This window comes from Eubalaena glacialis, chromosome 17, assembly GCF_028564815.1.
Source record: "Eubalaena glacialis isolate mEubGla1 chromosome 17, mEubGla1.1.hap2.+ XY, whole genome shotgun sequence".
Classification (NCBI taxonomy): domain Eukaryota; kingdom Metazoa; phylum Chordata; class Mammalia; order Artiodactyla; family Balaenidae; genus Eubalaena; species Eubalaena glacialis.
This window is the reverse complement of record NC_083732.1, coordinates 6,476,148-6,502,071: the sequence shown is the minus strand read 5'-3', so window position 1 is coordinate 6,502,071 and position 25,924 is coordinate 6,476,148. Positions and strand designations below refer to the sequence as shown.

Sequence of the window (25,924 nt, the reverse complement as noted above, 5' to 3'; positions counted from 1 at the left end):
TAAATAAGATTCTTGTGTTTTGGATCATTCAGGGATCATTTGAGGTGACTTCCTGATTGTTCTTGGCTTTACGAGATGTTTCTTGGCCTGCAAATGAAGTGCTCCTGCGTTAAAAAAAAAAACAGCACAAAAAACACCCCCAAACAAAAAAGCACGTGTAATGTGAAAAATGTCCATCAGAGGGAGCACCAGCCCACAGACTTGAGCTGTAACTTGAGATTCTGGCTCCAGCTTCCTCTCAATCTTTGTTGAACAAAAGAAGGTGGAATTCTCAGGGATACAAGGGTTACATAAAATATACAGTAAGAGAAAGTTAAATACATTATTGTGGTTATTTTTTATGTAGAATATAAAGTTGAGTTTAGTAAAAGAAAGAAAGAGAATTGCTGATGTGATATTTGCAGCAGTTGTTTCCAAAGGGCCTGATGCATGATATGCAGAGCAGGGGTGGGTGGGCAGGCAAAGGCTTTTGGCTCATGCTGTGGCCCCCAATTTTGTCTCCATGTGTATTATTATTATTACTGCTACTACTACTACTACAGTTTTGGGCAGAGGAGTTTAATTACCTGCTAGACCATCCAGATGGAAAAATGCGGTGAAGGAATGGAAACAAGGGTCGTAAACTTAGAAGCGAGGCAGACATTTGTGGACCAGTTTAGGTTTAGACATTCACCAGATTGGACTATTTTTTAACATTTAACATAAAACTTTTTACCACAAGAACAAAGCAGTGTATTAAAACTGACTTCCAGAATTGTCCAAATTATTTTTTAACACATAATTTCCCCTACATTTCTTTAACTGTCAGTTTGGGGAGAGGGCAAATTTACCCCAGATACCAAAATTTCATTTTAGAACTTAGTTTATACTTATATTACAGAGTGCCCTAAATTGATACCCTTCTCTAAGCCCCAGGTTTATATCTTCCCTTTAAAATGTGTAAGTATCTTTAAATTAAACTGTCATTCTCAAAGATCTTCTGGAGAAACAATTATGAATTAAACGCCTATAACTTCATCTTCCTTTCTGTTATAATGTAGCATTTATCATCTAACCCACAGGGGTCTATCAAGTGAGTAAGGCTGAGTCTCTTGTTTCCTCAGAATACCCGACTGCAACACCTGAGGTACCAGCTGCTCTACTTCTTCATTAATTACTCCTTGTTTGGGAAGATTCTCACACAAAATCATTTTGGAGCCCACGGTCTGACCAGTTTCAAGTGACTGAGATTGTCATGCACTGATACTCTTGAAGGTATTTTTCAAATATATCCTTTCTTCACATTCACTGTGTGGTTAACATTTTCTTGAAATTCACACACTTTTCTCTGTTGAAGATGCTGGTGTCTCTGAAAAGGTCTGATTGCTTTCTTCATTCTTGAGTGTAAGATGTTTTACTGCACTGTCAGGAGTGTGAAGGGAGGACCTTCCAGGGTGTTCCTCCAAGTGTTCACTCGCAGGGTGTTTTCTTTCTTTCTTTTTTTTTTCCTTTTTTTCTTATTTATTTATTTAAAAAATTGGAGTAGAGCTGATTTACAGTGCTGTGACAGGGTGCTTTCTGAACTGCTGCTGGGGGCGTAGATCAATCGGTTCAGGCCTGGGCAGTGCTGAGTCACAGCTGAGTCCCATGGACTTTCCATCTTGAAACTGCAATCTTGGTTCACCTCGAGGGAAGGGAGCTTCCTCCTCCACAGCCCCAGCTCCCGGGGGGGAGTCCAGCTCTCAGTCATCCAGGCTGCTTTTCTCAGCATCCCATCCTCCCCGGAGCTCAGCGAGCTGGGGAGCAGCCTGGCCAGGCGCCGTCCCATCCCAGTGGGGGGCACTCGGTGGGCACCCGTGTACATCAGTGTTGCAGGGCTGCCATGACAAATTACTGCAGATTGAGTGGCTTACGATCACAGAAATGTATTCTCATGGTTCTGGAGCCCAGAAATCAAGGTGTCCCCAGGGTTGTTCCTTCCGGCGGCCCTGAGGGAGAATCCACTCCCCCCCCCCTCTCCCAGCTTCCGGCAGTGGCCCTCCGTCCTCTCTGTCCCTTGCCTTGTAGATGCATCACTCCAATCCCTGCCTTTGTACTCACATCACCTTCTTCTCTGTGTCCCTGTGTCCTCTCCTTTTCTGTCTGTTCTAAGGATACTCTAACTGGATTGTGGGACCATCTAATCCAGGATGATCTTACCTTGAACCTCACATTAATTACATCTGCAAAGACCCTTATTCCAAATAAAGTCACATTCTGAGGTTCAGGGTGGACATGAATTTTGGGGGGACATTATTCAACCCAGTACACCACATATATAATTCTGCCTGCCTGGGGCTGACATGCCCTCTTAGAGGCATCCAAACCACTTTGAGGATGATTGCTCTAACAAGGCCCACACTTTTTTGCAAATTTGAGATTATTTAGATTGTGAAATACTTGTTATGGAAATGTTTAAGTTAGAAATCCATTCATGTCACCAAAGAAATTTTATCATTACACTTATCAATGAAAGAAAAGAAAAAGACATTAAAATTGAAAACAGACCTTCATTTATGTTAAAATTTGTGCATAGTTGTAAAGCAATAAAAATTTTTTTGTATATTAGTGCAAATATGTTTTTTATCAATGGTGGTCATCAAGAATTAGCTTCAATCATTTTTAAAGGTCTTGATCAGGGATTGCATGTAGACATTTCAAGTATGAAGTCATGTATTAAAAAAGTCATGTATTAGCAAGAAAAAACTTAGAAATACATTAAATATTTGAAAATACTTTTTGAAGCTTAAATTTAGTATTTAATGTCATTCCAAATACTGTATAGATTTTCTAACAATTTTGTACTATAAAGAAGACATCATGATTTTTTTTTTACCAACTTCCACATAGATGCTTCTAAATCCTCTCTAGTTTGTCTCAGAGTATAGGACAATTTTTTTGCTATGTGAGTCATAACTTGAAAAAGATGTAACACATTGCCTTGAGAACTTTCTATGCATAAGCAAATGCATGTATTTGTTCATGTGTATACATATATAACATACATTTAGCATATATATTTATAAAATTATATTTATGTAAACCCATACATTAATATATTTTGTATTGTAAACATTTATAAAAGTCTACATGTTTACACAGGTGGAATGATAGTACACATATAATGCAAAAACTGGCCCTTTTTCTTTAAACAGGAAATTTAGTTATCTCTTCTTTTTTTTTAATTTATTTTTTATACAGCAGGTTCTTATTAGTCATCCATTTTATACACATCAGTGTATACATGTCAATTCCAATCTCCCAATTTATCCCACCACCACCACCCCCCCCCACTTCGCCCCTTGGTGTCCATACGTTTGTTCTCTACGTCTGTGTCTCAATTTCTGCCCTGCAAACTGGTTCATCTGTACCATTATCTACATTCCACATATATGCGTTAATATACGATATTTGTTTTTCTCTTTCTGACTTACTTCACTCTGTATGACAGTCTCTAGATGCATCCACATCTCTACAAATGACCCAATTTCGTTCCTTTTTATGGCTGAGTAATATTCCATTGTATATATGTACCACATCTTCTTTATCCATTCATCTGTCAATGGGCATTTACGTTGCTTCCATGATCTGGCTATTGTAAATAGTGCTGCAGTGAACATTGGGGTGCATGTCTCTTTTTGAATTATGGTTTTCTCTGGGTATATGCCCAGTAGTGGGATTGCTGGATCATATGGTAATTCTATGTTTAGTTTTGTAAGGAACCTCCATACTGTTCTCCATAGTGGCTCTATCAATTTACATTCCCACCAACAGTGCAAGAGGGTTCCCTTTTCTCCACACCCTCTCCAGCATTTGTTGTTTGTAGATTTTCTGATGATGCCCATTCTAACTGGTGTGAGGTGATACCTCACTGTAGTTTTGATTTGCATTTCTCTAATAATTAGTGATGTTGAGCAGCTTTTCATGTGCTTCTTGGCCATCTGTATGTCTTCTTTGGAGAAATGTCTATTTAGGTCTTCTGCCCATTTTTGGATTGGGTTGTTTGTTTTTTAATAGTGAGCTGCATGAGCTGTTTATATATTTTGGAGATTAATCCTTTGTCTGATGATTCATTTGCAAATATTTTCTCCCATTCTGAGGGTTGTCTTTTCGTCTTGTTTATGGTTTCCTTTGCTGTGCAAAAGCTTTGAAATTCCATTAGGTCCCATTTATTTATTTTTGTTTTTATTTCCATTACTCTAGGAGGTGGATCAAAAAATATCTTGCTGTGATTTATGTCAAAGAGTGTTCTTCCTATGTTTTCCTCTAAGAGTTTTATAGTGCCCGGTCTTACATTTAGGTCTCTAATCCATTTTGAGTTTATTTTTGTGTATGGTGCTAGGGAGTGTTCTAATTTCATTCTTTTACATGTAGCTGTCCAGTTTTCCCAGCACCACTTATTGAAGAGACTGTCTTTTCTCCATTGTATATCCTTGCCTCCTTTGTCATAGATTAGTTGACCATAGGTGCGTGGGTTTATCTCTGGGCTTTCTATCTTGTTCCATTGATCTATGTTTCTGTTTTTGTGCCAGTACCATATTGTCTTGATTACTGTAGCTTTGTAGTATAGTCTGAAGTCAGGGAGTCTGATTCCTCCAGCTCCGTTTTTTTCCCTCAAGACTGCTTTGGCTATTTGGGGTCTTTTGTGTCTCCATACGAATTTTAAGATGATTTGTTCTAGTTCTGTAAAAAGTGCCATTGGTAATTTGATAGGGATTGCATTGAATCTGTAGATTGCTTTGGGTAGTATAGTCATTTTCACAATATTGATTCTTCCAATCCAAGAACATGGTATATCTCTCCATCTATTTGTATCATCTTTGATTTCTTTCATCAGTGTCTTATAGTTTTCTGCATACAGGTCTTTTGTCTCCCTAGGTAGGTTTATGCCTAGGTATTTTATTCTTTTTGTTGCAATGGCAAATGGGAGTGTTTCCTTAATTTCTCTTTCAGATTTTTCATCATTAGTGTATAGGAATGCAAGAGATTTCTGTACATTAATTTTGTATCCTGCAACTTTACCAAATTCATTGATTAGCTCTAGTAGTTTTCTGGTGGCATCTTTAGGATTCTCTATGTATAGTATCATGTCATCTGCAAACAGTGACAGTTTTACTTCTTCTTTTCCAATTTGTATTCCTTTTATTTCTTTTTCTTCTCTGATTGCCGTGGCTAAGACTTCCAAAACTATGTTGAATAATAGTGGTGAGAGTGGACATCCTTGTCTTGTTCCTGATCTTAGAGGAAATGCTTTCAGTTGTTCACCATTGAGAATGATGTTTGCTGTGGGTTTGTTGTATATGGCCTTTATTATGTTGAGGTAGGTTCCCTCTATGCCCACTTCCTGGAGAGTTTTTATCATAAATGGGTGTTGAATTTTGTCAAAAGCTTTATCTGCATCTATTGAGATGATCATATAGTTTTTATTCTTCAATTTGTTAATATGGAGTATCACATTGATTGATTTGCGTATATTGAAGAATCCTTGCATCTCTGGGATAAATCCCACCTGATCATGGTGTATGATCCTATTAATGTGTTGTTGGATTCTGTTTGCTAATATTTTGTTGAGGATTTTTGTATCTATATTCATCAGTGATATTGATCTGTAATTTTCTTTTTTTGTAGTGTCTTTGCCTGGTTTTGGTATCAGGGTGATGGTGGCCTCATAGTATGAGTTTGGGAGTGTTCCTTCCTCTGCAGTTTTTTGGAAGAGTTTGAGAAGGATGGGTGTTAGCTCTTCTCTAAATTTTTGATAGAATTCACCTGTGAAGCCATCTGGTCCTGGACTTTTGTTTGTTGGAAGATTTTTAATCACAGTTTCAATTTCAGTGCTCCTGATTGGTCTGTTCATATTTTCTATTTCTTCCTGGTTCAGTTTTGGAAGGTTATACCTTTCTAAGAATTTGTCCATTTCTTCCAGGTTGTCCATTTTATTGGCATATAGTTGCTTGTAGTAATCTCTCATGATCTTTTGTATTTCTGCAGTGTCAGTTGTTACTTCTCCTTTTTCATTTCTAATTCTATTGATTTGAGTCTCTTCCGTTTTTTTCTTGATGAGTCTGGCTAATGGTTTATCGATTTTGTTTATCTTCTCAAAGAATCAGCTTTTAGTTTTATTGATCTTTGCTGTAGTTTCCTTCATTTCTTTTTCATTTTTTTCTGATCTGATCTTTATGATTTCTTTCCTTCTGCTAACTTTGGGTTTTGTTTGTTCTTCTTTCTCCAGTTCCTTTAGGTGTAACGTTAGATTGTTTATTTGAGATTTTTTTTTTTTTCTTGAGGTAGGCTTGTATAGCTATAAACTTCCCTCTTAGAACTGCTTTTGCTGCATCCCATAGGTTTTGGATTGTTGTGTTTTCATTGTCATTTGTCTCTAGATATTTTTTATTTCCTCTTTGATTTCTTCAGTGATCTCTTGGTTATTTAGTAGTGTATTGTTTAGCCTCCATGTGTTTGTGCTTTTTACGTTTTTTTCCCTATAATTGATTTCTAATCTCATAGTGTTGTGGTCAGAAAAGATGCTTGATATGATTTCAGTTTTCTTAAATTTACTGAGGCTTGATTTGTGACCCAAGATGTGATCTATCCTGGAGAATGTTCCGTGTGCACTTGAGAAGAAAGTGTAATCTGCGGTTTTTGGAGGGAATGTCCTATAAATATCAATTAAATCTATCTGGTCTATTGTGTCATTTAAAGCTTGTGTTTCCTTATTAATTTTCTGTTTAGATGATCTGGCCATTGGTATAAGTGAGGTGTTTAAGTCCCCCACTATTATTGTGTTACTGTCAATTTCCTCTTTTAGAGCCGTTAGCAGTTGCCTTATGTATTGAGGTGCTCCTATGTTGGGTGCATATATATTTATAATTGTTATATCTTCTTCTTGGATTGATCCCTTGATCATTATGTAGTGTCCTTCCTTGTCTCTTGTAACATTCTTTATTTTAAAGTCTATTTTATCTGATATGAGTATTGCTACTCCAGCTTTCTTTTGATTTCCATTTGCATGAAATATCTTTTTCCATCCCCTCACTTTCAGTCTGTATGTGTCCCTAGGTCTGAAGTGAGTCTCTTGTAGACAGCATATACATGGGTCTTGTTTCTGTATCCATTCAGCAAGCCTGTGTCTTTTGGTTGGAGCATTTAATCCATTCACGTTTAAGGTAATTTTTGATATGTATGTTCCTATGACCATTTTCTTAATTGTTTTGGGTTTGTTTTTGTAAGTCCTTTTCTTCTCTTGTGTTTCCCACTTAAAGAAGTTCCTTTAGCATTTGTTGTAGAGGTGGTTTGGTGATGCTGAATTCTCTTAGCTTTTGCTTGTCTGTAAAGCTTTTGATTTCTCCATCGAATCTGAATGAGATCCTTGCCGGGTAGAGTAATCTTGGTTGTAGGTTCATCCCTTTCATCACTTTAAGTATATCATGCCACTGCCTTCTGACTTGTAGAGTTTCTGCTGAGAAATCAGCTGTTAACCTTATGGGAGTTCCCTTGTATGTTATTTGTCGTTTTTCCCTTGCTGCTTTCAATAATTTTTCTTTGTCTTTAATTTTTGCCACTTTGATTGCTATGTGTCTCGGCGTGTTTCTCCTTGGGTTTATCCTGTATGGGACTCTCTGCGCTTCCTGGACTTGGGTGGCTATTTCCTTTCCCATGTTAGGGAAGTTTTCAACTATAATCTCTTCAAATATTTTCTCGGGTCCTTTCTCTCTCTCTTCTCCTTCTGGGACCCCTATAATGTGAATGTTGTCCCAGAGGTCTCTTAGTCTGTCTTAATTTCTTTCATTCTTTTTTCTTTATTCTGTTCCACAGTAGTGAATTCCACCATTCTGTCTTCCAGGTCACTTATCCGTTCTTCTGCCTCAGTTATTCTGCTATTGATTCCTTCTAGTGTATTTTTCATTTCAGTTATTGTATTGTTCATCTCTGTTTGTTTGTTCTTTAATTCTTCTAGATCTTTGTTAAACATTTCTTGCATCTTCTCGATCTTTGCCTCCATTCTTTTTCTGAGGTCCTGGATCATCTTCACTATCATTATTCTTAATTCTTTTTCTGGAAGGTTGCCTATCTCCACTTCATTTAGTTGTTTTTCTGGGGTTTTATCTTGTTGCTTCATCTGGTACATACCCCTCTGCCTTTTCATCTTGTCTATCTTTCTGTGAATGTGGTTTTTGTTCCACAGGCTTCAGGACTGTAGTTCTTCTTGCTTCTGCTGTCTGCCCTCTGGTGGATGAGGCTATCTAAGAGGCTTGTGCAAGTTTCCTGATGGGAGGGACTGGTGGTGGGTAGAGCTGACTGTTGCTCTGGTGGGCAGAGCTCAGTAAAACTTTAGTCCACTTGTCCGCTGATGGCTGGGGCTGGGTTCCCTCCCTGTTGGTTGTTTGGCCTGAGGCGACCCAGCACTGGAGCCTACCCGGGCTCTTTGATGGGGCTAATGGCAGACTGTGGGAGGGCTCACGCCAAGGAGTACTTCCCAGAACTTCTGCTGCCAGTGTCCTTGTCCTCACAGTGAGGCACAGCCACTTCCTGCCTCTGCAGGAGACCCTCCAACACTAGCAGGTAGGTCTGGTTCAGTCTCCTATGGGGTCACTGCTCCTTTCCCTGGATCCCAATGTGCACACTACTTTGTGTGTGCCCTCCAAGAGTAGAGTCTCTGTTTCCCCCAGTCCTGTTGAAGTCCTGCAATCAAATCCCACTAGCCTTCAAAGTCTGATTATCTAGGAATTCCTCCTGCCGTTGCCGGACCTCCAGGTTCGGAAGCCTGACATGGGGCTCAGAACTTTCACTCCAGTGGGTGGACTTCTGTGGTATAAGTCTTCTCCAGTTTGTGAGTCATCCACCCAGCAGTTATGGTATTTGATTTTATTGTGATTGTGCCCCTCCTACCATCTCATTGCGGCTTCTCCTTTGTCTTTGGATGTGGGGTATCTTTTTTGTTGAGTTCCTGTGTCTTCCAGTAGATGATCGTTCAGCAGTTAGATGTGATTCTGGTGTTCTCAAAAGAGGGAGTGAGAGCATGTCCTTCTACTCCGCCATCTTGAACCAATCTCTAGTTATCTTTTCTTATAAGTATGCATAGAACTATGTTATTTTAAAAAATGGCTGCACAATGTTCCATATGGTATAGCTGTATCAATGCCCTGTAATTTATTTTGTCAGTCTCCTATTAATAACATTTAGGTTGTTTCCAAATTTATTTCATTTTTGCTATCACCAATAATGCTGCAATGATTATTTGTGTAGAAATACCATTATAAATCCCTAGGAGTGGAATTATGGCATCAAAAACTATGTGATTTAAATTTTTGATGGATGCAATAGTCCCCCCTTACCCACAGGGGATACATTCCCAGACCCTCAGAGGATGTCTGAAACCACAGATGGTACCAAACCCCGTATACACTATGGTTTATCTTATACATACGTACTGATGATAAAGTTTAGTTTATAAATTAGGCAGAGTAAGGAATTAACAATAACAATATAAAATTATTTTATAACTAATAATAAAATAGAACAATTATAACAATGCACTGTAATACAAGTTATGCGAATATGGTCTTTCTCTCTCAAAATATCTTACCGTCCTGTATTCACCCTTCTTCTTGTGATGATGTGAGGTGATAAAATGCCTACATGATGAGATGAAGTGAAGTGAGTGACCGTAGGCATAGTGACGTAGCGTTGGGCTACTACCAACCTTCTGCCAGTACATCAGAAGGAGAATCATTGAGCTGTGATGCTGTTGGTGGTTGGATGTCAGGTATAGACGATGTTGATTGTTAGGGCTCCTGCATAAGATGGAGCAGCATGAGATTTCATAATGTTAATCAAAACGGCTTTCAATTTAAAACTGATGAATAGTTTATTTAGTATTTTTGGACTGCAGTTGACCCGGAAAGTGAAGGCATGCATGAGGGGGGATGGGTGAGCTTTGAAATTACCAGCAAACTTTGGCACCAATTTACACTCTCACAGTTTAAGGGGGAGCCTGTTTTCCCACCCGGTTTCCAACAGTCTTTTTAAACTGTTGATCTGAGAGATGGAAAGTGCTGTTTCCTTTCTTTCTTTAATTATAGGTGAGAAAATAAAAGGGAGAAATGAGAAATTAGATTGCTCATACTAAATAATTCAGTCAACAGTCACCTGTAGGAGATAACATAAGAACTTCAGAGAGATTTAGCTCTTAATTGTTCTATGAGTCAGTAAAAAAAAAAAAAAAAAAAAAAAAAGGAAATTATGATAAATACGTTTGATAGGAAAACCAACTTTGCTTTCACTTCAAGAGTGTTTTAGCCATTATTGTAATGGCCGCTGACAATGAACGTGGTGCCTGTCATGCTGGAAGACCAAGTTATAGAACTCAGATCACGGGACTGAGAACTAGGAGACCTGGAGAATAGTTATATATATGTAATTGGTCTCATATCATCATCTTTTGTATAATTAGTAGTGTGATTGGGGCAAATCATTGAACCGTTTAACCCTTCTGTGTCTATTTCCTCGTGTGTGTAAAGAATAGGGTTAGGATCTTGAGACCTTAAAAAATGTGAATTTAGGAATGTCTAAATTGAATAAATAATGCTATTGATGAGGATTTCCAAAATGAGAAATTTTCCTATCCTATTTCTCCAGTAGGTGGTGATATTATAACATTCAAAATAGTTACTGATCTAGTAACTAACTGCAATTCTCCCCTTAGGATTCATTTTAGAAATATTCTTTGCCATTGTAGTAAAATTTTAATGTTATATACAAAGAGTACATTTATAAAATTTATTATGTTACATTTAACATATTTACTTAGGGTATTAATTGATTGTTAATTTGTTCTTTTAATGTCTATAAAATCAGACTCCAAATCTAATTACCTCAGACATGACTTCCAATCTGTTACAGTTTATTTAATTCAGTTAATTTTATAAATAGTTTTAATTAATCCATTTAATTAGAAGACTAAGAGTGGATATAGATTGAACTTTGTTTATTTTACTGAAACTGTAAAAATACTGTATAAGAAGTTATTTGAAGGAGAGCCTCAAATAAGGTCTCTGGATATCTTTTTAGAAAGTCAACATTTACTAATTGTATAATTATACAGAAAATCAAGGACATCAAACCAAAAACTGAAATTTCACCAGAGTTGCAAGATTTTAGCATAATTTAAAAAAAATCAGTTTCATACATACATTAATGACATAGAGTTAGACAGAAAATAAAATGTCAATATGTTATGTAATAACAGCAACAAAAGCTTTGCATAAATGGATAGTGATTTATCTTTTAACATAAAATATATATTAAAGAAATACAATAGAACCTTATTGGGAAAAATAAAGGAAGACACATAATTACAGAGATTAAATATAGTAAACATGAAAATACTATTCTAAGTTAAACATAGATTAAATATAAATATTTGTTAAGAGCCTGTATGGAACATTTTATACAACTTGACAAGTTAATAGTGAAAATCTTTCGGAAAAATCAGCAAGCAAGTACATAAAATATTTTTTTTAAGATCATAATAATAGACTTACTCTGTAAAATTTTTAAACACTTTACGAAACTTTTGTCAAAATTAAATAGTAACTGGAGAATGATGTTAAAAGTGATCATGGAAATAAAAAAAGATTTAGAAATGATTATGATAAAGCTGTTTTATTCCCCAAATGTAGCATGCTTACAGATCCTTATATCATATAAAAATATCTATGTTAATACAAAACACTTATACAAGAATTGACCCTGCTGAATGCCACTGATAAATAACCAATACTGGTTCTTAATATGTAGGTTAGAAGACCTAGAGTCATTGTGTGCTACTTAGAAGAAAATCTTTGAAATTTTGCTTTATCTTTAAAAAAAAAGATTTAGGTTAAGAATGAGGAATCACAGAAAGAATTGTTACACACTGTTTCTTTAGCAAGATGTGTAATCTTACTGTAAAATTTTAAAGTAGGATGGCAATACTGAGTTGATTTAGGAGGTATTACCTGAAATGAAGGATGGGGATGAGATAGAGACTGTAAATTTCAATTTTCTTTTCTTACAGAATGAATAAATCCTAACTCTCAAAACCCTTCCTGTCTGAACACCGGAACCCAATAGACTTGGGTAAGTGTATTTGAACTCTCATAATCTGGACCCAGGAACTGAATAGATAAAGATAATAAGGGATACTTACATATTATCACAGATTTGAGCAAAACGGAAAGGAGAAAGGAGCCTAAGAAAACCATAGTCTAATTTTGTTAAGTGCAGAGAGGTCTGTGCAGGCATGAAAGCGTTCCTCTGTGTCCTGGGCACACAGCTGGACCACTTCTCCCAGCCTGCCCTCAGGTGGGTGTGGCCACGTGGGTGGGAGTCTGTTCAGCCTTTCAAGCCAGCGGGTCAAAATCTCCTGTGTGGCCCCTCACACTCTTCCCCCGCCTCCCCGCCAAGTGCAGAGGAAGGAATTGGCCAAGGGCTCCATGGCCTAGGGGATGTGTAGAACCACACATGGAAGGAGGCTGGTCCCTTAGCTGATGCTTCCCTGGAATATTCATATTCAACTTTGCATGAATGAAAAATCTCACAGTGAAAATGAGATTTGGGGATTTGTGTTACGGCAACAAGTGCTACTTTTTCTAACAAATACATGTTACTGGATTTTTATTTCTATTTGTTAAATTACATTTTTTCTTAGTTGAAATTAATGTATGATTGATATTTTACATGCTACTTTCTTTGCTTAACATTTCCATGAACTTATTTTCGTATGTAAAGAATGTTGACATGCTAACCATCTTTAACACCATATTCATATTTCATATTGGTAATATTCTCTTGTATTTACTTATCAAATCTTGACTCTTTGGCATTAAGTTTCCAATTTTTCACCATAAGTTATGCTTCTTAGTACCTCTGTACCAATTATTTTGGGGGCTTTATTCAAAATGAATTATGTGGTCAAATAAATGAACGGTTGAAAAGGATAAATGTGGTCAATGGCTATCACACACTCTGTGAATTCCTAAAAATCACTGTGTTGTGCAAAACTGTGTAATAAAAAACATGACCCACTAAAGAAAAAAATGGTAAGTTGGACTTTACTAAAATTAAAAACTTCTGCTCTGTGAAAGACACTGTTGAGAGAATGAAAAGACAAGCCAGATTTCGCAAAAATATACAAAGAATTCTTAAAACTCAACAATAAGAAAAGAAGCAACCCAGTTAAAAAATGGGCAAAAGATCTGAACAGACACCTCACCAAAGAAGACATACAGATGGCAAATAAGCATATGAGAAGATGCTCAGCATCGTGTGTTATTAGGGAATTGGAATTAAAACAACAAGATTACTACTCCACGCCAATGAGAATGCCTAAAATCCAAAACACTGACAGCATCCAATGCTGGTGAGGGTGTGGAGCAACAGGAACTCTCGTTTACTTCTGAGGGGAATGCAAAGTGGTATAGCCACTTTGGAAGACAGTCTGGCCGTTTCTTACAAAATTAAACGTGCTCTTACCATGTGATACAGCAATAGTGCTCCTTGAGTTGAAAAGTTAATTGCACTCAAATGAACTGAAAATGTATGTCCACCCACAAAGAAAACCTGCACACAAATATTTATAGCAGCTTTATTCATAATTACCCAAACTTGCAAGCCACCAAGATGTCCTTCAGTAGGTGAATGGATAAACAAACTGTGGTACATTCATGCCATGGAGTATCATTCAGCAGTAAAATGACATGAGCTATCAAGTCACAGAAACACATGACAGAATCTTAAATACTAAGTGAAAGAGTATAATCCGAAAAAGCTACACACTGTATGAATCCAACTATATGGCATTCTGTAAACGGCAAAACTCTGGAGACAGTAAAGAGATTAGTGGCTGCTAGGGGCTCGGGGGAGGCAGGAATGAATACGTGGCGCTCAGGGGATTTTTAGAGCAATGAAACTATTCTGTATGACACTGTAATGGGGGATACATGTCATTATACATCTGTCAAAACCCATAGAATATACAACACAAAGAGTGAACTATGGACTTCAGTTAATAATAATGTACCAATGCTGGCTCATCAAATGTGACAAGCATACCACACTTATATTAGATGCTAATAATAGGGCAGTTGTGTGTTTGGGACTCTGTGCTTTTTGCTCAGTTTTTCTGTAAATGTAAAATTGCTCTAAAAAATAAAGTCTATTAATTAAAAAACAAGCAAACAAAGCAACAGATAAACACCACAGGGCAAAAATGGGATTAGGGACATGACACTCAAATACTTCATGAATGATATGCATGAATTTGACAGATAATAATTTAGAAATAATATTTTAAAAATATTATTTCACTGTTATTATAAGCACAGTTTTAAAAAACACTAAAATTGTCAATATTGGTGTGACAAAGAAGAAACAGTTGGACGTATTTATTGCTGCTCATCTTCATGAGTAATGTGTGTACATAACTAGGGATGTGGATGCGTGTGTCTTGTTTACCTGGTACATGGAGTTAGCTGGTACATAATTGATGGGAGTATATGTGTTTCGTGTTTTCCTACCCAGTTTAGCTGGGTGCAGTATTCCTAGTGCTTCTTACAGACAAAAATCACACATAAGGAAATGGGAAATTTGCATTATGCTCAAATTGTTCTCAAATTAAATAAGTAATTACTTGTGCTAGAAAAAATTTGATTTTCAAAGCAAGCATTGTAACAAAAGGGAGTGTAGTATTAAAAGGCTTATAGAGGGACTTCCCTGGTAGTGCAGTGGTTAAGAATCCGCCTGCCAATGCAGGGGACACGGGTTCGAGCCCTGGTCTGGGAAGATCCCACATGCCACGGAGCAACTAAGCCCGTGTGCCACAACTACTGAGCCCACGTGCCACAACTTCTGAAGCCCGCATGCCCAGAGCCCGTGCTCTGCAGCAAGAGAAGCCACCACAATGAGAAGCCCGCGCACCGCAACAAAGAGTAGCCCCCGCTCGCCGCAACTAGAGAAAACCCGTGCAGCAACGAAGACCCAATGCAGCCAAAAATAAATAAATAAACAAATTTATTAAAAAAAAAAAAAAGGAAGGCTTATAGAAAACAGAAGTCTTCTGTTCTACTATTTCTACTCCAGAAGTTTGGCCAACAGAGCTGTGACTTTCCACACTTTTTGTCTGTTTCTTCAGGTAATTAGGTCCATATTATTTTTTAAAAAAAATGCTTAAATTGCTATTTCATTAGTAGTAATTTTAAAAATTAACTACTGCACAGACTTAGGTTTTGTACACCCCTCACCCCCATGTTCCCCCGTGCTCGTGTCAGTAGACGCTGTGTGTTATGACTTTGTAAATATTGCTTGACGTTAAGTCAAGTGGTTTACTGTGAATATCTTTCCTTTCCTGCAGAGTTTTTGTCTTTAACACTGACTCTTATTATTTGTATTTGTTATGGTTGGTCTCACAGCTGTGTCGTGGTAACTGAAATTTATTTGATTTATATTTCTTTCCTGCCTCCAGTGAAATGTGAGCACTGGCATTATTTGTATCAGTTCTGTATATATTCAGAATATGAAACTTTTATTAGTTATGTTGTCAGTTTGGGAATTTCGTTGCTTTCTTTTTAAAACATTTACCCGTGTCATTTTACACATCTTTCTATTTTTTTCTGACATATATAGTTTTAGTGTGTGTTTTACACTTTAACTCATTTAGAATGTATTATGGCGTATAATGTGACATTTGGATCTAATTTATTCCTTCTTTGTACTGACATCCAGTACTCCAGACATTGCATCGACAGTGATTTTTCCCTCATTGGCCTTGCTTTATTTGTTTGTTTTTAGAATTATGTCTAGCTAATTGTTCATGTCATTTGTTCTCTCAAAACCTGCACTATTCTCATAGAATTGATGGTTTGTTAATAATGTCTCTACTGGGATTTTCGTTCTACGCAGTTGAACTTTATTTCCTTGAGTATGGTTTTAGTGCTGCTGACTCTGTTTCCCCTAGTATCTCTATTATTTGGTGGTTAGATTACCCCATTCCCCTCCCCCCATCATCTGCTTGTGTCCTCAGCTGGCAGTTGACTTGGTTGTGCTTGGGTGTCATCTTTTTTTTTTTTTTAAATATTTATTTGGCTGCATCAGGTCTTAGTTGCAGCATGGGGGATCCTCATAGTGGCATGTGGGATCCTTCGTTGTGGTGCACGGGCTCTTCGTTGTGGCGCGTGGGCTTCTCTCTAGCTGTGGCTCGCGGGCTCTAGAGTGCTTGCGCTCAGTAGTCGCGGTGCACGGACTTAGTTGCTCCACAGCATGTGGGATCTTACTTCCCCGATCAGGGATCGAACCAGCGTCCCCTGCATTGGAAGGCGGATTCTTAACCACTAGACCACCAGGGAAGTCCTGCTCAGGTGTATCTTAAGCACTACAGTTGAACCCCCTTATCTGCAGTTTCGTTTTCTGTAGTTTCAGTTGCACATGATCAACCGTGATCCAAAAATATTAAATGGAAAACTCCAGATATAAACAATTCATAAGTTTGAAATTACATGCCATTCTCAGTAGCCTGATGAAATATTGTGCTGCTGGGGATGTGTGTCATCCCTTTGTCGGGTGTATCCCACCTGCAAGTCACTTAGAGGCTGTCTGGGTTATCAGATCGGCAGTCGTGGTATCTCAGTGCTTGTGTTCAAGTGACCCTGATTTTACTTAATAATGGCCCCAAAATGCAAGAGCAGTGATGCTGGCAATTCAAATATGGCAAAGAGAAGCCATAAAGGGCTTCCTTTAAGTGAAAAGATGAAAACTCTTGAATTAATAACAAGAGGAAAAAACTTGTATGCTGAGGTGGTTAAGATCTATAATAAGAATGAATCTTCTATCCATGAAATTGTGAAGAAGGGAAAAGAAATTTGCGCTAGTTTTGCTGTTATGCCTCAAACTGCAAAAGGTACGACCACAATGTGGGATAAGTGCTTAGTTAAGGATGGAAAAAGCATTAAATTAGTATGATAAGATATTTTTGAGAGAAAGAGAGAGACAGAGGGAGAGAGATCACATTCACATAACTTTTTAATAGTATATTGTTATAGTTGTTCTATTTCATTATTAGTTACTATTATTAATTTCTTACTGTGCCTAATTATAAATTAAACTTTATCCTAGTTATGTATGTATAGGAAAAAACATAGTATATATACAGTTTGGTACTATCTGTGGTTTCAGGCATCCACTGGGGGTCTTGGAACGTATCCCTCGCAGATGAGTGGTGACAACTGTATTCTACTAATGAGAGTATCTTCACTTATTTCCTGCTCTTTTGCTCTTTACCTCAGGAGGGAAACATTTGAATGGAATCTTGGTTGGTTTATTTTTTTGAAAAAGTAGTCATGGTTGTTAAAACAGTCAAACTTTGTTGCTTTTCTTATATTTGTTGTTGGATTAGCTCAGAATAGGCACTATGATTATTATTTCAACATCTTTTCAGAAGTATCAATACTGTGTTTTATTGAATGAGATTTTCACTTGGCCCCTGCAAAAGGAAGAGGGAGACATTGAAGACATGTGAAATGAGTAGCCTATTAATTGATTAAAAAAAAAATCATATTCATGAGCAAGGACTTTACCCAAGGATACATACTAGAATGCAAAGGATTAGCTTCTGACGGACAAGGCCCAGGGTCACTTGTCACTCCCTCTTCTTGGAATATTTACTGACCTCCTTGGCCCAAAGTGATCCTCTGATGCACAGCACTTATCGCCTCTGCCACTTCTTGGTCATTTATATTCTGCCTCTTAGAGCTGTCATCTCCCTATGTGTTGGTCTTTTTGGCCCAACTGACTGATAAGCTCCTTGAAGGTGGGTCTCAGTAAATTCCTTCTCTTGTATGTCTTATGGTGTCTAGATCAATTTTTCATGTAAAGTAGGTGCTCAAAAAATATTAACTGATTGAAACTTAGTAACTTTTGGTCATCGAATCCCCTAGTGTAAAATTTTACCAATAGGCTGTAGTTTCTTTTATTATGTTCACACACACACACACACACACACACACACACACATCTTTTTTGTGTTCTTGTCAGGTATCTTTGCTGACACATTAGATTTTGTGACTTCCAATTTTGCCAGATCAAGTGTGACACAATATTGCTACCTTCTACCTAAAAGGGAGTCTTGGAGGGTCATGTACACCATGTGTATCACCAGCTCTCTTGTCCTTTTCTTTTTTGCAGAATTGTACTTTTAGGGGTGTTTTTCTTCTCATAGCAAGACACACAGGAAGTTCAAAAATACATCTGTAAATGTACTTCTCAGAAAATGTTTAGGTGTACAGGATTACTGATTAGAAGCAGGCTCTCTCCTAACTGCAAGAATATCCTGATGGCATTATTTCCTTTGTGGCTTAAATAACCATCTATTAATCTGAATTTGAAACCATGGGTTTCCACCTCTTTTTAAGTTGTTAGAAATTGCTAACCACTAGCTTAACAACAAGGGTAAAGCGAAATTCGTCATTTGTTTTTTGAGGTTGCAGAATAAATGAAAGTTCAGGAACAAAAGATAAATTTGGCCTTTGTTGCACTGACTGACGAAAATTGCTCAGCCCAGCGATAGCAGCAAAAATACACAGTAAAGATGATAAACCAAGGTTATGATTGAACAGGTAACTTCACAATGGAGAAAAACTTTACAGGATGAGAATACAGCCCCATAAGCATTCAGAGTAGGGTTATGTTTATAGTGAGTCTCTGTCCACTGTTATTTAAAGATGAAGATCTGTTTGCTTTAAAAAGATATATTTATTTAGCAAGGTTTTTGACAATCTGAAAGAACTTATCACAATATCACAAAGAAATAGATTCTTCTAAGACCATATGTGTAAGGCGACTTTATACCTTCATTGAAATAGACAGCCTGCACTTAGTGTGAAGTGTGTATTTTATTAGGTTAAATCATTAAAAGTTAGATTGATAAGTTTTAAGGTCTAATGCTATGCCTTCAAACAGCTGTTCCGTTTGACCCAAAAGATGGCAATGCTATTGTGAAGTGGTTCATATGTTTTAAATGAAGCAGGATTGTCTATTGTTTCATAATTTATTCTTTTGATGGTGATCAAAAAAGAGAAAGCGCTGCCTGCCTCATTGCTTGAGAAGCCTCAGGAAGCACCAAGGACCTTATTGGGCCTTGGGTCTGGGATATCGCCAAATCAGGGGGTCGGCTGTGTAAAGCTTGAAATGTGAGCACTAAAAATGTTCTAATGGGAAGCATTATAATGATCCCACTTTCATAAAATGCTCCTTCCTCTCCATCCTCCAACAATGGATCAACCCCTTCAGGCTTTCTCTTGCTAAGCTCTCACTGGCACCAGTGAAAATCTTGCACAAAAGAGGCAGAAGGACTGCACTTCATTGAAATGGAGTCACTTTGTACATATGTAAAAATTGCATCCATTAATTTTGTCACTGAGATGGCTGGTTAGTGAAATAGTTGAGCTAGAATTGGGAATAGCGTAAGGCTGAATTTTGGCGCTTACATATGAATCAGCATCTGTCTGGACCATACAAGTGGCTTATCTTGGTGGGGATTATCCATGGAGTTTAGTGGGGAAAGCTTTCTTGGGGATGGACAGAAACAAAGGAAAACTCTAACCACTAAGAAGGACTTAGAGTTTTTATATAATGAGAGTGGCCTAGGAGTAAATAGAAGTAAATCGTACACAGTTAGTGAGTTGGTTCAACACACGTCTCTTGAGTGTCTATTGGAGACAGCACTGTACTTGGCTCTGGGGTATAAAGATCCATTAAGCAGACCTCCCCTCATAAGGATCAGGGGACAAATGCAGTCAGAATGCTATCTTCCAGTTGTATATATAATACTTTCTTCAAATCCATAATTACATAGCACCTTTTATATGTATAGGGAACACAATTCCCTATATATATTTCTGACATTTTCTACACATTTACATTTATTTTTCTATTTAAAACTGAATACGTAAATGGCCAGTTTAAGACACATGAGCATCCAATTTAGGTTTTCTGTATTTTAATTTCAGCATGATAGTAATTTCACGCTTGTCACAATTATCTTTTCCTTAGTTTCATCACTTTTATTTTCTTCATTTCCATCCATTCTTATAAACTTCAAAGCAATATTCCGGAAATTGCATCTCAGCCTGCTGACTGATCAAGGTAGTAATCTTGCAAAAGTGCAAATGTTTTCTGAGAGATTCTGTCCTGCACGGTGGCTTGAACTGTGTGTTAAGGAGCTGGTGTACGAAAACCCAAATTGGTGCCAAAAAAAAGTGTTCTAGGCACAACAATGTCCGATCACAAAATTTCTGGTTGTAAGAAAGACTAGTAATTTGAAGGGCTACCTGTAAATCAGATCATTTTAGTTTAGTGCAACGTGGTAAGCTGGGCGTTAGAAGTGTGCATTGCCTAACTCATGGGAATGGGGCAATGTTATTAGAAAAAGAATAAAACCCCTAATCCCCAAAAATTTAACATTTGAATAACTTATTTGGTTGATGATGGAATAAAAGCAGCTGTGCAAATAGAAGGTACCAGTAGGTTAAAATCACCTGATTGTGAACTTTTCTGTATCCCAGCTTGGCATGAACTTGAAATTTTTGGCTCCAGGTAAACATTTGGAAGTCCATCTTTCCTATTGCCCATCATGTAGTTTTCTGGTTGCCAAACTTTTGAGAATGAGGACTCCCCAGTTGCTAGTGAGGATACTAGTATTAACTCTGCAGTGTATAGACACGACTTAGTATGGAACTTCTAGGTTTGAGGGTTTTGGGTACTAGTTCTATGCTCCTCCCCATGGACCGTAGCTGTCAGCGGAGAGGCCTCTGGGGAATGAAATAGCAGTGGCTGGAGGGCCAGTATGTTCTCCCATTCTGCTTTTCAACTGTAAATTTGAATTGGATTTCCGATGAATCCCAGGATTAGGTAGAAAACAAACATGATTCAGGGAGAGACAGTTTATGGTCTAAGAATTACACAGACATCATCTGGAATGAGCACTGGAATAAAGGCAGTGCTCATTATTATGTATAAGATAAAACATCTCAAGGCCTGGATACCAAGTGCCCTTGCTTGTCTTGGAAGTTATCAATTTTTAAAGCTTCCGTAAGATTTGACATAAATATGACAAGGGAATAAGGAATTTCCATTTTAATAGGTTGTAAGTGTAGTTAATAGTAATTTATCCCTCTAGCTCTTCCTTCATCTCTCTCCCCCTTGAGTTTCTTAGCGGGATCACTTATAAAAATGAATACTAATTCCTCTCTCCCTCTCCCCCTGTCTTTTTTCTGTAAACATTTGTTGAGCACCTACTGGCTCCAGGAGTTCTGGCTAGGTGCTCAGAATAAAGGGAAGAAAAAAAGCAGAGTCAAAGGTATAGGTGACCTAAACAAAAAATTCTAAAAGTACAAAAAGAAAATAGAGTAGTCTGTCTCCCCCACTTCTTGGATTTGGGAAAGATTTCTTCAACAAACAACCGTAAAGGAAAAAAACCTGTATGAAAACCAAGAACTTCCATAGAATAATGTAATGATGATAATAGTAATAATAACAGCAAGAATAAGAACAACAATAATAATAATAATTGCTATGTACTGACCGATGTATGTGTATCGACTCAACCAATAAGGTGGTTTAACCAATTATAGTTTAAGTTTTACAGATAAAAAATGTAAGATACATAAGTGTTATGTAACTTTCTCAAGATCACATAGCTAGTACATGGCAAACACCATAAGCAAGGTTAAAAGACAAGCAATAGATTGACAAAAGATATTTGCAAATTGTGTAACAGACAAAGATTAATTTTCCAGACTAATGTAAAGAACTCCTATAAGTCAATAAGAAAAAGGCTGGCCAATTTAAAAATGGGCAAAGCAATTAAAAGGCAAGGAAATCCAAATGTTCACTATGTATATGAAAATATACTCAACTTCATTGGCTAGTGAGAAAATGCAGATGAAGCCAGTAATGGGAGGCCAATTTTTATTTATCATGTAGGCACAAATAACATACCTGGCAATGTCAAGCCTTGGTAAAGATATTTTAGAAGCAATACTTTCATATACTGTCTGGTGGAAGTAGATGGTGGCACAGAATCTTTGGTTGCATCCAGAAAAAATGGAAACAAGCACTCTAGAATATTTGGCAATTCCACCTCAGAAAGTATACATCCAGTGCTGTGCTGGCAGACTGTCTTTCCGGTTGGGGAGGGAGTTGTGAGTTTGATTTGTAGGTTTGCCATTTCCCATAATGTAAATTCTCATATTTAAGCTACTGACATTACATCACTGAAGGCAGAGTAGGAAAGATGTGCACCATCGGCTCTCATGGTCGTCGGAGGCGGGTCCAGCACACTTGGTACACGAGCTCAAGAGACACGAATATGTTCACGGAAGATGGTTGGTAGCAGTAAAAATTTAAAGCAGAATAAATCTCCATCAGTAGGGGAATGAATATATAAACTCTGATAAGTTGTGATAAGGTCATATTGAAGTTAAAAGCAGTGAACTATTTCTACATATATGACTACAGAACTGTATCTACACATATTGGATAGTTCTCAAAACATAGTGTGGAGTGATACAGACAAATTACACAGCAGTATTATTATATCATTCTACAAAAAACAATATAATAACAGATATTTTAAATTTCATATATATATACAAAAATGGAAAAATGGAATAGAAAGTTAAATATCAAAGTTATACTTGCCTTTGGAGTGAGGAGATAATGGTATAAGTGTGTGTGTGTGCGCGCGTGTGTGTGTGTGTGAGATGATTAAAGGCTAAATTAATACCGGTAATATTACTTCTTTTCTGACAGTATCACCTCTTAGCCTCTTCGAATTTTATTAGAAAAACTCTAAAAAGTTTTCTTTTTATTTACTCTACAAATTCAGTTAAAGATGCATCATTCATAACAGCAGCTTTTCTGGAATCAAAGGAACATTATCATATTAAAGATGAATATCAATTGTAAGACTTAACTCCTAACGTTCAGAAACATTAAAATGTTTATCAGGTGTGCTCACAATGAAGGAATATGATAATTCAGCTGACTGGGATGGTTTCGCAGCTGCTAGGCATAAAATTTCAGTACTTTTTGATAATAGATAACTGATTTAAAAAATAATACAATAGTTCTAGGGATCTCCCTGGCAGTCCAGTGGTTAAGACTTCGCCTTCCAATGCAGGGGTTGTAGGTTCGATCCCTAGTCGGGGACATAAGATCCCACATGCCTTGCAGCCAAAAAACCAAAACATAAAACAGAAGCAATATTGTAACAAATTCAATAAAGACTTTAAAAATGGTCCACATCAAAAAAGAAAATCTTAAAAAATAATACAATAGTTCTTAATGTATCTGGAGGTAAACATTCAACACTTGAAATAAATATCTACGATTGTTAAATATATTGTATGTACACAGGACTTGTGAATGACATGAAGGTATATAACAAAGCCCTACAGAAACTGACAATCTGAACCCCTTGGAATATAGGCAGCAACACAGAAGTAAGGAAAAATGCCTCTGGGTGACAAATCCCTCATGCTTTGTCATAAGATATGTGCCTTTTGTGGTAAAATTGCTTGTGAAGTAAGGGAGAAGGTGTGAAATAGCATGGTCTGAGGTCTGGATGAGAAATGCCAGCAGCCCGGCAGGCCGCTGGGGCCACTTAGGACAAGGCAAACCATCCTCCTTGTTGCAATGGCCCTGGGAGCTCTCAAAAGTGTAAACATTTTTCGTGCATTTGTTTCTTGTTTGGTGGGACAGAGCACGATAACCAATATTGTTAACGTTGCCCTAGAATCATCAAGAAAATGCAAGACATTTTTTTCAGTATGCTTAGAGATGTGAGATTCAGGCATAGTTTTCTAAAGTCTTGGCTTCACGTGGAACACTCTCTGAAAACGCCAGGGTAATGAGACATTGATTTATTTTAAAAGAGTTTATATTTATACATTTTCTATACCATGCTAAGTCCTTCTGAGAAGCAGGCATCTTCTAAACAAGTGATGTTACCGTTTTTCAAGCTTTTACTTTTTTTCAAAGAATTTTCATCTTAGTCTTGTAATATTCTTTTTAGTTAGGCGATCTATCTGGAACTACCAGTCCCCAGATGTTGAAATGCCTGGGGCCACAAAAATCTTGAAATGTCTTGCTTGATGTCTCTACAGAGAGTCATTGTGAGAGCCAGGAGTGAAGTCCAGGTTTCCTGAAGACTAGCAGCCTCTTATTCTTCCTACAGTTTTATGTTAAAAGACACAAGTCCATGCAGACTTCTTTTGGGGCAGGAAGTCTATTTGATCTAGCGTGAGAAACAGTGTCAACAGGGTTTGTCTTTACGCCAATATTTGGGAAACTGCAGCTACTATCCTGAGCCCACGGGAAGGCGATGCCGACCAGTGAGTGGACCCTTTTCTTTCTGGAAAATCTGGGAAGTCATCATGACATAATCAAATTAAAAAAAAATTCCCAATGTAGTCAGTCATTCAGTCCTGAGACAGGTAAAATATGACAGGAGTAGCATAAAAAGAAAGAAAAGGAACTCTAGGAAGGTTACAATCAATTTGAAATTTCCTTCTTGGAAAGTGTGGATTGAAATTACCCTGCTATGGGGGTAGAATTGCCAGAAAAAAATACAGGACTCCCAAATAGAACAGTTGGGACATAGATTTAAGAACAGTTATCTAAAATGCAAATATATCCAAGCATCTTGTGCTGTTATTTGCTAAATCTGGCAACATTATGTTAGGGACCTACCTCCCCTGCCCATCAACAGTAACACTGGGCTAATTGGTGAAACAAAGAGGCTTGCAAGACAAATCCCCTTGCTTCCCTGATGAAAGATGGGAGGGAGGAGGAACCATCGGTGTCTTCCTCTTCATTCCTTGATGGAGAAGGTTCTTATGCCACCTGAGTCCTAGGAAACATTGGCTTTTGCTTGATCTATGCTCCCCCCTGGCCTTCTCTGCAAGCCATCCTATCTTTAACAAAATAAACTGTCCTTTTTTGGATGTTTGAGAGACTGCCGGAGCCTTGTCAAACAGCGAAAGGTTTGAAAAATGAGGTTACCATTTGCTTTTTCCAGCAGAACAATAGCTTCATTTTCTCTTCCATTATATATGTATATATTTGCATTTTTATACAGAGTGGTATATATATTTACATATTCATATATTCTTTACTTGGAATTATGATTTCAATACAAATTAGTAAAATGTTAATCTTGGGGCATAAATTTGCTCAGCATGGACTATGTGCCCAGCGTTGGAGAGGTTTTGGGGTATGGAGATAGGACAGGTGTGCCCTGTCATCACAGAATTTATAGTGTCAATTTACAAACTTTGCTGTGGTGTGTGATGAATAATATGATGCAGGAGTACAGGATGTGTCTTTGGTTAGAAAACCATTCGGACTTTCTATGTGATTAAAGTACCTTTTTTTAGGATTTATTTTGACTAGCATTGAATGAGCTTTTAAACATTCATCCTTCATGCCTCCAGGAAAAAATTCTGTAATCTGGAGCAGGGGGAATTTGCAATACAAGTCAATATCTTACAGCCATATGGGGATCCTATCTGAGTGCTTTTGTTTGAACTGAAACTCATCTATTAGATTACTAATAAAATTATCTTAGGAATTAAGACAAATATGGTAGCAAAATACTTTCTTCTTGGTAATCTAGCAAAAGGAAAACAAATCCAGGAATAAAAATCCAGTTAGGATTTTGAAGAAAGCAGTTTAAAGAAAAAACCCAAGTTAAGCTATGGGGCCCCGGTGGTAAAGGGTATCAGCGCACATGTGCTGTTGTGAGATAAAGAGATGCCTGAGGATTATAGGTGCGGATGTTGTTTACTCTGCTTCCTAGACTTGCTCTTTCTTGGGG

General features: G+C 37.4%; 1 long non-coding RNA gene across 1 annotated transcript in view; it reads left to right on the top strand.

Annotated features, from left to right (window-relative positions):
- The first annotated feature begins 1,225 nt into the window (after positions 1 to 1,225).
- Positions 1,226 to 25,924, top strand: part of LOC133076984 (uncharacterized) — a 69,449-nt gene continuing 44,750 nt past the window's right edge. The window contains exons 1-2 of the long non-coding RNA XR_009697655.1: positions 1,226 to 1,254; positions 12,074 to 12,135. This is a non-coding gene — a long non-coding RNA (uncharacterized LOC133076984). The remainder of the gene's footprint in view (positions 1,255 to 12,073; positions 12,136 to 25,924) is intronic.